Raw genomic sequence first — 13,005 nt, forward strand, 5'->3', positions numbered from 1 at the left:
CGGTTGAATCGTTTCGTCGGGATTTAAGTGTTATCGCGAAACCAACGAGCTTTAACTACTTTTTAGAAATACACGGTAAGATTAAAGGGTATGCAGTATTAACGTATAAAAGGGAAAAGAGAGGACCAGATAAAATTACTTTTATCTATTAACGCGTAAAGGTGTATTTTTTATACTATACAACTTTATAAGTGTAATATTCGAAGTTCCGTTGAATTTGATTAGACTATTTAAAAGACCATTGCGTGGTCGAAGATAGAAGCTGCGGTAGGTGGTTTTATAGAGTGTTTGAAAAGTAATTTTTCTTGTTTCTCTTCAAAAGAGAATAAATCACTCTCGAAAGGCGTTTAAACTTTCTCAGTTAGCGAGCAACTTTGAACTGTAACACGGTAGGCGAAAACGGTACCGTTAATAACGGTGATTAGAAAGCTACCGAATTAGGTAGTAAAAATAAAAAATATTTCAAATAGAGTAGAAAATGAAGGTCGCGACGATGGGGATCGTCATCGATACCCGTTCTACGGTATTCGAGCCAACGATTAGCTGGATCGCACGTACGCTACTCGAGAGCACTGACCGACCTTGCGATCTTCAACCTGCCTTTCCGGCTTGCCAGCATGCTGCCCAGAATATTCATCGGCCTCGTCCAGCTTCTGTTTCGCGAATTCCTACTAAAATCAATGATCAACAAATGCTTCGAGAATACAGTTATTTATTTTTTATCACGATTGATATTCCAATCGTCGAATAACTAAAGGATTCATGACAAAAAACGACCCTCGTTTGACTTTTCCGAGGAGAGCAAGCAAATACTCTGGCATCGTTAATTTCTGTTCAATTATCGATTCCTTTAAACACAATATTCAGTATATTACATAATGTACTGCAATTATATCAGAGAAAAGCTACGTCGAATTAAATTATCAAGTTACAAACTTCATACCAAAGAGTTTTACAGGACTAATTATTATTTACCAGTCAATGAAGACATAGATCATTTTTTAAGATATCTATTTCGCCATGTTTTTCTCTAGATCCTGACTGGAGAAGGTTAGAAAAGAAATCAAGAAATGTGGTGTAAGCCGTTTTTGTTACATGCTAACCAAAAGTATTTGGAAACGAATTGAAATTCTATTCTCAATCGCATTACAAACAATTACCGATTCCCTGTTTCGTTTAACCCTTCCACTAAAAACAGCCTGAAACACGCCTCAGTTCGATCAGAATAGCCGAATCTAATTACCGAATGATTGCCTAGTGAACGACACAATCGCGAACGATCGCGTGAAACAAGAAACCAATTCAGTTTCGTAGATCCCTGCGCGATCAGAGGGGACCGCCGATAAAATCCAAGCTCGTTCGTGCGTGTTGGCCAACGTGCACACGCGTGCAAAAGGGATGACAAACGTTCCGGAGTTGTAGTTTAATCCCTGCACCCCATGGTTGCCAGTCTACGAGCGAGGCCGGCTCACAAAAGCCGTCGTTAGTAACTTTCATCCCCCCGGCCAACCCCCCAAACTCTTCGTCCGTCGGCGTTCGGTTTTTAACTCGGGGGTGGCGCGCGAAACCGGTGTTCCGGCGACGAAGGTAACGTATCGTTCCAATTAATTGTGTGACGGGATGAGATTATCGAGTTAGAAATTTACGACATTAAAATTCATAAGCTTCGGCGACAGATAATTAGCCGCTCGTTCCGCGTCAAGATTTACTCAGCGTTCATGGATTCACGCGCTGCACTTCCTCGTGTACAGGCATTCTCGCTTTTCCACTCGAGTTATACGTTCAAGGAACTCGAAGAAATCGTAAGTCAGAGTTATTGATGGAATCTTTATACAGAATTTCTGTATTATACTCTTGATCGAGTCTAAAGTCTGTCTGGGATTTTCAAGTCGATTACAAAATTTCTTTATCATTTTTCTGATTTATCTTGTAATATTGCACCCATATCGGGGAAATATATATTTAATGACGAAAATAAATAAAGGTAGAATTTAGATATACAAATGAAAAATATCATTTTAGTAACATATATTTTCACACAGAATTTTACGACTGCAATATTAATAAAATTCTACAATCAAACGCTACCTATATTAATAAATACTCCTTTACTAAAAAAATAAATGAAATCTTATGATTAAATTTTACAAAATATAGATTATCTACCCACCCTATTTGTCAAACTAATTTGTCAATTTACTAATAGTCTTATTAATTGGTAAATTATTATGTAAGACATCTATTATGCAAACAGAAAGAATAAATATCAATGAGCTACCATCTCAGAAAAAGTGAAAACAAAAATGAGCGAGGAATGGAATATTCTACTATAGAATTCTTAAATTAATAACTAGAGGGAAGAAAACAACAAAGTATGTGATACATCTATCTCTTTTAACAAAACATCGATGATCGATATATAAAGAACAAGATTTTTGATCAACTCGAAAGACTATCACTACCCTGTCGGTCCGAGTTTTCGTAAAAGTAGATCGTAATGAAACTCGATATGATAGAGAAACGTACCAGTCCGAAGAACTGAATATGATAGGAAAGCGTACCAGTCCCAAGGCAGCGATTCGATCGTTAAACGGACGTGGTTTCGATATTGAATCGGAAACGCGTATTCGTCTCTGTTGGACCAGAGACCGGCAATTCTCCTGGCGCTTCCTTCAAGTGCGGATCGATCGGAATTCCTGAATGGGCTTTCACGAACGAACAGACGACTATTCTCTCGCGTCGCGAGCCGCTCGTCACGGTCGAACGGGTGTTATACCGTAAAGAAGAACAGCTCGAACGAGAGAAGAACGAGGGGACGATTAGTCGAGATCCGATTAAACGAGCAGCCACCATTGGAAAATAATTAAGCGCGATAGGGTTCTTGGAGTTCGAGCTTCTTCCGACTCGGTTGTTCTACAGTGCGACGAACATTAAGGCGCACTTGAGTTAAAGGCAATCTGTAGGTGAAGTAGCAGCACCACCTTGTCTCTAATTCTCCCCTTTCTCTATCCTTCGTTGATCGCGACGATCATTACCGATCTGCTGACACCGATAAATTTCATTGCTTCTCTCTCATTCGTAATTGAGTCGATCGTTTCGGAATCTTCCTTGCGCGTTTTCTTAGCAAATTAACTGCGAATTATTGTTTCATCGAGAAGAGATTTCTTTCGATTCGAAATCTAGAGAACTATTCTGGATTCTGAACACAATCGAAGTATCATCGTTTCGATTACTTTCCTGTGGACGAGGGATCGTTGTTGCAGGACGTATCTTAGAATCGTCTGAATTATAGTGTACTTCGAGGTCGTACTACGCTGTACTTAGTTAAACTTCAATTAGGAACGCAAACACTGCTGTCTCTTAGGTAACCTTTTACTTGACCCTTGGAAAGCAGTCCCTTCAGTATCGGGTGGTAAGATCAAGCTAATAGGTTTCGCTATTTTAACGTAACTATTTCCTTAAAACGTGTCTTCAAACGATACACTACACAATATTATACGATACCATTATATACGAACTATATTCCAATTCAATTCAATCAAATATATTCAATATTATACGATACCATTTATATTATGACGACGACCGGGTTGAATATATCAATTAATCACTGCAATAGTGTCAGATTAAACAAGTTAAACACTCCCTAAATATGTTACACAGCCTGACTAAAATATTTGAGCATATCGCAGTCGTCTGTCATCACGGCGCTAATGACATTTCAAAATGTCTCATCTAACACATAGAATATATTCAGAAAAGTTTCCTATGATAAATGTTCAAGTCCTTTCGCGAGTTAGTATACGTCAAAGCGTATCAGCCTTTATTTCTCAAACGTCAAATCTGCCGACATCGTACCCGTATCTCTGCAATACACACATGCTGTCCTCCATCTCTCCATGAACATCGCCCGCTTCCTCGCGCTATATTGAATCCAGTTTGTCGGAAGAACTGGAAGTCGGCCAATTTCGTAAACTATGCGAGCAAGGGGGCCAGATACGGAGGGAGAATCCTCTAGTTAGTTTTAACTACCTGCGAACTGCATTGTAGTAGGTTCAAGCGGTTCCAACTGCCGGATGAAGAGCGACGTATTTCGCCCTGTACACGAGGCGGTGGAGGGGACAGAGAAGAGAGAGCTCGCCGATATATCCGTCGCCGATCCTTTAATCGCCGACGGCCACAAATCCGCCGATTATTCCGACCTTTGATACCTGGGCACCGGTTATTTGCGCTCGTAAAATATCGAACGGTATCGCGGACGGTGTGTGTATACGCGTGGTAATATCTGGCGTCGATAATAAAAATCGCGGGTGAAAGTGAGCGCTTCCAAGGCTGACTATCCGAATCGAAAAATAGGCTGGCTGCTCGATAAACGCGTGCACGCGGATCGTTAGGTCCATCGGGCGAAACGATAATGTAGGATAACGGGTGTGGCGGATAATGCCGGAACGTATCGTGAGGCTTATTTGCCACGCTGTGGCCCGGCGTGTGTCCGTGGTGCACGCAAACACTTCACGCCCCCCGATGTTCGGCCCCTACGACGCAGCCTTCGGCACCAGGCACAATGGAACGAAGCCGATAAACAGCCTGGTTCGAGATTTATCGTTCCCGGTCCGGTGCCAGGAAATCACCGCCCGATGGAAACACGCTCGCGGCACCCTGCGCTACTTCGAGTAATTCTTGCTCGATATCGGGATCATTATTTTTTTGCCAGTCCCAACGTTGTTGAGAAATATCGGGAGAAGCTGATTGGAAAGTGGTGTTAGTGACTGAGAAGTTTGAAGAACGGTACAAGCGTCATAAGTCGCGGGTAGGTTAAACTTCAGCTCAGAAATCTGTATGTTCGCGTTAGTGCCGTGAGAAAATCATTTTTCAGTAGTTATACTAAGTACTCGCACGTTATTGTATTTATTGTAGCATTTACGTGCTAATTCATTAGGTTCAAGTATGTTAAATTTCATATCGTTTAGCAACACTTCTATATAACTAAAAAAATTTCCTACCATTAAAGTGGGATATAGAATCTGATAAAGAAAAACTCATCATTGGATGATAGGAACCTGTGCAAATACTTTCTGTAACCATTTTACTCGTACTTGTATTTTTACTTATTCAAAATCCTTCAATTATAAGTCAAACGATATTCCTACTACTTCAATTTTATATTTTAACTTGTTTTAAATTTTCAACATGTATTACGATCTTATGTGACCTCTTGCATTTGCTTGTTATCCTCAAGTACCAAAGATTCGAATTTCTCCTGTATCTAAAAAATCCTAGAAAACAGCCTAGCTGAAATCAGGAATGCGAAACATCATAATTGCGTGCGGCAGAAGCCATCATATGAATAAATCCGCAGCAGTGTAGTCTCGTTGAAAGTTATTCTCCCTGGAGAAGGAATAAACCCTGGTTCTATTTCGGTTCATATCCTATAATAGATAATAGGAACGCGTATCAGCTTATTTACCGCGCGGCGTATCGGCACTCGCTGTATTCACAGGCTTCCCGCACGGGAGATGAGGTCGGAGGCGTGAGGTTGAAGGTTCGATCGTGGGTTTCGCGTTCGAGAGACCGCAAGACACAATGCCACGGAACCCGATAAACCGGCCACGGGATTTATCAGCACCATATTTAGCCAGGAAATCGGACCGTCGCGTCGTCGTGTCGCGTCGCGTCGCGTCGCGTCGTGAAAATACAGAAATTCGCATCCGTTGAATTCGTCGAACGCAGAATTGTTCTCCTATTATAAGTTCTTTCTTGTGAGAACGCCCATTTTAAATTTAAAATACAAGGTTCAACGATCATTGATCCCAATTTTATTTATATTTCACAGTATCTTTAAAAATATCAATCTTACGGCGTCGTGATAGTCTATTATATGTAGATCTCACGATGAAAAAGAATAAAATCATTGTAAATCCTTTTATCCGTAACTTTGTAATTAAATTATGTCCTATCAGAAGCAACTACCCTTTCTTTATAGCGGAAGCGCATAGCTATCAAACATTGTAGCTTCAATAGTAAGACATTCAATTCTTAATCAAATGTCCAGCTGTCACTTTGACTTTCAAATGATGCTTATTTTAGTCAACATTGTACGACATTTTCCTTCAGGATACCAATTTCTCAAACCCTTAAATAGATTCAGCTCTAACAATAATTCTTCCTTTATCTCGAAGATCAATTATCCGCCAACAACAACAAGCACAGCGAAATCCATTTGCGTTTCTTCAAAGACATTCGACACTTCTCTCTGACCACCGGCCAATAAAATAAATCACTGTCATGAATCTTAGGTTTTCCACAAATTCCTAGCATTTACAAGCAACTATCGCTAATTATCTTTTATTATCTGCTCACATTCCACTTTTCCGTGTCTTCGTCGTCCGTAACGACATTCTAACGTTGTATCGTCATCGACTCGATCGAAATCGATCGACCTATGCTTGTGAAGGGACTGTTCCTTACGCTGATGCTTCGTTCACCAAGGACTCGCGTATCACTCGGTTTTCCTTCGAAATACTATTTTTCCTGGTGCAAGAAAGGTTCCCTTCTACGGCCGTCGAGCATTTTCTTCCCGTTACTCGCGCCAGCCGCTTTGAAATAACTCGCCACAACTGGCTCGGCATCGATCGAAGCTTAATAATAGCCGCGGCATCGTTCTCGAGGACTATTTTTAGCGTTACCCAGTCATCGCGACCTACAGCAGCCGGCGAGCGACCAACGATTTTCAATGGCAATCGTTTAATGCCGAGACCGCGCGCTACTCACGTATTGTGTCGGCGCGTCCGACTCCTTTCAACCAATTTTCGGACGTGACAATGCCAGTTGAACTTTTAATGGAACTTTGGACGATTGTTTATCTTGGTGAAGTTGCTTGATTGAGGTGTTTAACTAACGGGTGACGTGGGAAGTGAAGTTGCATCGACTTGTTAAGGTTTCAGTGTATTCTTAATAGGATAGTATTCTGAAAGTTCGTGACGACTGTTGCACATGTTTGTTGAATTAGAAATAATGGCCAATAAATGTTATGTTACTCGTTAGAGGTAAAAGTTTTAATCGTATTAATCGTTTAATCCCCTCTCTTGTGATATAGTTATAGTCGTGCCAAACTATATTCGAGTTACAAACAAGAGTCGTATTCGAACTCAGCCTTCATTTTGATTTTCCAGTCAGTTTATGAAACTGAAAATCAATAGACTCGAGTTTCCTACAGTATCTCGATGATTTTCGTATTAATTGCAGAGTTTTCAAAGTAAATAATTAATTTTAAAAGGTGTAGTTAAAAACAAATCGTAAAGAAAGAGATTAAGTAGAAACGACCAGTCTTTGACAGACTACATTGCGATGGCTACGATACGTAAAACAGGAACGACATTTGAGAATTTATTTATATAAATCTAACAAATCTGCTTCATAAATCTATCAAAAACAACTTAGTTTTGATATTTACATAGATAAATCTAACGCGAACTAAAATATTGTAGTTTTCCTCATACCAATTGCGCGTATACAGTTGCAACAGAATTGGATAGTCAAAACAGGTTTGTTCCGAAATAAATCGTAAAGCAAAGGGGCTGAGCAATAAATCTTGATACTTGTATATCCTCTGCTGTATAAAATTAAGCAACAAGGTAAAAGAACGAACAAACCGTCCAGTGCGAATTACCGTCCCGTTCTCACGACAATTGAGAATTATCCCCGAGTTGAAAATCCCGAAGGCAGAGCGAGCGTCCGACGATAAATAATATCGAGCGATGAATTATTTTTATATCGGGATCCCGTGTAGCCACGGATTCTTGTCACGTCGAGACATTGAAACGAGCAAAATGAGCCATCCACGAGACCATCAGGCCACAGGGGTCCTCGTACCGATGGGAAAATAAAGCAAGAACGCCATAACCCACGGCGGATTTAACCGGGCGAATGAGTGGCGGAGCAGAAAGAAAGAAATCGTCCAAGCTAAAAATTGAAGACTTCGGCTTCGATGATCGGACAATTAACTCAGAATAGTCGCGATCGAAACGTTGAAGACGAACCGCGTTGTTTAAAACCGCAATATCATTTCCGACTGCTTTCTTTCTACTATAGTATAAATTGCAAGGTTTACCGAGCGACGAAACCAATCATTGACTTTGATGTTATTCGGCTAAGGCATTTTGCTCAGGAAGTTAGGAAGTTGCGGAGGAAGTTGCAGAGGAAGTTAAGAAAAAGGACTCGAGAGTGAAAGTGAAAGATAAAAAGTTTGAGAAAGAGGACTGTTTAGATGGTGTGGTATACGTGCTAAAGAACAGACAGAACATTTTTCGTTTTGAAAAACTTGCATGCGTTGTATTTACGTGGGCATTTCGACTTGAAAGAAAAATCAATGATTTTCGATTTTTTCGCGGCTGACCTTGAAAGATTGCTATCGAAGAATTATTGCGCTGAAACTGCGAGTCGCGAACACGTATCTAGTCAGCAATAAACCGAACATGTAAAGTGAGTATTAACCTGACTTCACGGAGTGAAATTGGGCAGATGAAAGTCATGTAGTTTATCTTTTATAGAATACATCACTATATCGTTTACGTATCGATAAACTTCTATCGATATCATATGCTATAGAATCTTGATTCGTGCTATTAGCAGAGTCTGTATGACCTTGAATAATTGGTGGACACGAAAGCTCGCAAGCGTTCACGACAATTTCCAATAAAGTTAATATTCACAAAATTACACGGTCGATTATACTTTATTATCATTACTTTGCAAGAAAAGCACTCTGAATGAGCATGGCCAACTTCTTTTGACGCAGATCTAATCTAAATAATATATCAATAAATGTTCAGAAATCACAACAAGAGCTTCCATTTCTCGTATTCTAAATACATCTAAAGCTACTCTTTAGCTATCTGTTTATTCCAATGCAATCTGCAGGTACAATCTTCGGACGTAGAGTCCCGAACTGAGCATGGGAAATCGCACATGAAGCTGAATCGAGGCATCGAAAGGAATCATCGACGATGCAATAGCAAGACGGAGCCGCGCGTGTGCGTACATGAACGCTCGAAGAAACGATAGGATAGGCCAAAGGGGTTGGTGGCGGCTCGCGTGGAACTGTATAATTAGATTAGGTACAAGTCGCATTAGCATGTCATGCATATTCCATGAGGCGCGGACTCGACGTCGAGGTGGGAATCATATTGCATTCGGTAGTCTCGATGTAGCTCCCTCGCTTTCTCTGCCTCTCCTCTCTTTGTTTCACGCACTTCGTTTTCGTGCTCGAGCTACGCCCGTTTTCTCCTTTTCCTCTTTTGTTTTCGCACGTTTCGTATCGCCTCCGTTATTTGTTTGTTAGCCTACGACTATGTACGAGAAAACGAAACACCGCTTGGAGAAAGGGATGGCGGATTCTGAACTGTTATTGAATTTGCAAACTAATGTTTGTGTTCGTTTAAGCACTGTTATCGAGATCGTTTGTAGGTAAGCTTCTAAGCTTAGGCGATAGACTAAGATAGTCTAAGATAATAGGTTTCTTACTTTGTACTTATCAGAGATGTATGTTAGTAAATATTAATATGATAATGTACCTATCGAATTTTTTAAAATAGAGGTTTTCTTTAATTAATTGCCATTATCGGTATTAGTTAGTAATTTAAAAAAAAGTAATTGAAGACTTCTTTTAGTTAAAAGTCAATACATGGGTTAATTTAATTTGCAGTCTTCATGTAGCGAACACGTGGCCTTGAAATTCGTAAATCAATTGTATGCACGTTTCTAAATGACACTGAATCGAACGATTAAGGAAGATGTGGCACGGTTGATAATCCATATTACAAACGCAGAACTCATTAAGCTAGTCGACATTTTCTTCTATCAATCTCCTCGACCGTCACATACGAAAGAAACGTGTTTCGCAATTATGAGAAAAAGATAATGTGACACATCCATTTACATTGCACCGTTTTTATAGTTTGCATTTACGAGTTTAATGTAATTATATCGCAAGTGTTTCGAAGCTAGAAAAAGTTAAATAGGATTCAAAACCTCTTGCAAAGATCACATTCTTAGATAGTAACAATTTTATTTACGAAGACGCGAGCAATTTAAATTTCACAATTTACATCAAAATACATAAGATTCATTAAAGCTAAAAAGTATCCTACGATTTTTTAGCAACAGTGTAAGCAACGTAGCGTCATTTATCAGGCTCTTTAAGATCTAAGATCATACAATTTCACAAAACAAGGAGACAAAACGGACGATAGAAGAAATCGTGGAACGAACGGGCGATAACTGCGACGCGTTCTCGCTTGATTGGCCGACCTGTAGAGAAATTCGTCTGAAAGACGATCGGAATTCGAAAGAATGGAAACGCTGCACCAGAAGGGGGGATCGGTACGGCGTGCCGGTGAAGCGTGAAATGAGAACGTGCTGGAGTGTCTGCGAAGGAGTTAGAGAGAGCTTTGAAAGCACGAGCAGTTACAATCGGGGCAAGGTCGTAACTGGCGTGTCGAAGGTGCGCCCTCTCGTTCCGCGAATCACTCGGCCGCGAGAGAGATCGTTGCATCGGCACGTAAACGGAATTCCGAATGGGCCTGCCTTTTTCCAGCCTCACGGCGGAAATTATATTCGACGCAACGTAACTGGTTAAAAATGTCAAAGCTAAAAAGGGTGTACAGCGATGTATTTTCAACTTGAAAGTTCCTCTTTCCGTCATAAGCAAGCGTTTAACGATTCAGGAAGTTTTAAACGTTGCTGCTATTTACAAGGAAACGCGATACGTTGATGCGTGTTTGGATAACGGACGAATAAAAAAGAAAAAAAGCAGAGCTTGAAAGCCCGCCATGGTACAAGAGAGTCGTTACTCGATAACGCATCGATTGACAGAATATCAATGAAAGCGAGCATGTCGGCGCAATATTTTACAATTAAATCGGACATCCACGGTCCGGCGGACACGCGCGTCTATGCAATATTCATAGAACGGTCGCGTCCGTCGACGCGTTATGCAACTGATTGCGTTCTTCCCTGGAGGTCTACTTCGTCGTCTGACCTCGTGTTCGTGGAAAGGCGATTTATACTGACGAACATCCATGCGAAGCCTTGCGATGCAAATGCCGTGTTTATTAATATTTATTAAAACTGAGAAAAAAATAACAATGATGACTACACGCGAGACTAAAACATAATCTATAGTCTATCTCTCAAAAAAACTTTCTAGAGAATTTCCACAGAATATTCTTTTTCCCGCTTAGAAATTATCTTTCCATTGATATTTTAATTGCGTACGACGACCTACGTGTTTGGATAAATATTTTATCATTTAAATAGATCGTCGATTAGCACGACCAAAAGGATCACGACATAATTTACAAATACTTTCTCGAAAAACCTCGTAAAAAAGATTCTTCTTAAATTCGTGTAAAAATATTCCCTTTATAACTTAGAAAGTATCTTTTAATTAACATTTCAATCGTAGACGTATGTATCAATATCGAAACATACGTTTAGATAAATATTTTATCACTTAAGTGGATCCTCGATTCGCGCGAGAGAGGGCAAAATTTCTTTTAAATTATAGAAATATTCCCGTTTTAGCTTAAAAACTGTTCTCTCGCTAACATTTTAATGGCAAGCGTATCAACGTTGATTCACATGTTTAAATATTTCATCCCTCAAATGGATCGTTGATTCGCGCGAGAGAAGACAAACCTCCGCGTCATGTCTCGTCTTCCAACTGTGAGATCAAGCTTTTCAATCTCGGAATATTCGTGAACGCGGCGCGTCGACGAGCGAGAAAGTTTCCAAGTCAGCGACAGAGCCGGCGGAATGAAAGGCGAGTACGAGGATGAGAAAAGGCAGCGAATCCCCTACGCTGGACGCGTAGACGAGGAGACGAGGAGACGAGAAGACGAGGAGACGAGGAGGGGTTCTGAGTCTAACGTGTGACAAGACTGTCGAGGAACACGGGAAAAATTCCTCGACGAAATTGCCGGCTCCCTTTCACTCTGACAACCAATGAGACCGCTTTTCATTCGACAAAAAAGAAAAGCTTCAACGGTTCGTCGTTGTTCGCGACCGTCGTCGCTCGAGATAATAAAGCAATTTTTTCCGCTCGTCAACGCTTCAAGCCTGCAACGAAAGCTGAACGATGATATATGGACTTGGCATTTGATAATAAATTTTATTACATTCAATGGTGCCTGTATATAGAAAGGCTAGTTTTTTTTTTTTTTTTTTTTTTTTTTTTTTTTTTTTTTTTTAGAGAGATATAGATTTCAGGATTCTTCTTTTAAAAATTCCTTGCAGAAAGTACGTATCAAATTAAATTTAGGAAGAAAGATAAGTTTCAAATAGGCGATTATTTCCATAGTTAATGATTTCGATACACTCGATGCAACTTAGAGATACAGCTACAGTATTTTCAGAGTTTGTTCTAATAAATAATCTACGAAGATAGTAGCAGAGAACCATTAAAATTACCAAATTTGATCGTAAAAATTCGGAGATATTAATAAAATTTCTTTTCAATCTCTTTACAGATCAAACTTCTGGAATTCCTCTAAAGAAGAAGAATATATCGTCGCTTTTTAGCGCGAACAAATCCACAAACAGTTCGTAGGCGAATCGTACGTATAACACAGTGGAAAAGGTAGCGTGTTCGGATTTCTATGTACGAGCATCCTCGAGAAATGAAAGCTCGAGGATCGAAAGCAAACGCTTCCAAGGGAGCACGCGGATGAAAATATCCATAGTTTCAAACTGGCTGGGACTACCGTATCGCTATGGGCGAAAAAGGGATGAAATAAAGTCGTATACCGTCATCGCAGTATTTTTCTCCGGTGGTTCACGAGCTTACACATCCGGAGTCTTGGCACCGGCAATATCTCGTCCAACCCCCGTCTGCTTTCCTCCACCTCCAGTTTTCTATCCCAACTCCTTCCGTTCTCCTCTTTGTCCAAAGGATTCCGGGCCAGCGTCAGGACACGAGCCGTGCAATACGCCGTTTCGAAAAACGTA

At 40.3% G+C, this 13,005-nt stretch overlaps 1 protein-coding gene and 1 long non-coding RNA gene across 6 annotated transcripts in view; one reads left to right on the forward strand and one right to left on the reverse strand.

The window, feature by feature from the left end:
* Positions 1-13,005, reverse strand: part of LOC139991003 (uncharacterized) — a 327,915-nt gene that overhangs the window by 48,311 nt on the left and 266,599 nt on the right. The window lies entirely within an intron of this gene.
* LOC139986453 (uncharacterized) lies at positions 7,292-12,986 on the forward strand. The gene is made up of 2 exons (XR_011799644.1): positions 7,292-9,465; positions 12,528-12,986. It is a non-coding gene; the product is annotated as an uncharacterized lncRNA (long non-coding RNA).

The sequence above is a fragment of the Bombus fervidus genome, chromosome 1 (genome assembly GCF_041682495.2).
Source record: "Bombus fervidus isolate BK054 chromosome 1, iyBomFerv1, whole genome shotgun sequence".
Classification (NCBI taxonomy): Eukaryota; Metazoa; Arthropoda; class Insecta; order Hymenoptera; family Apidae; genus Bombus; species Bombus fervidus.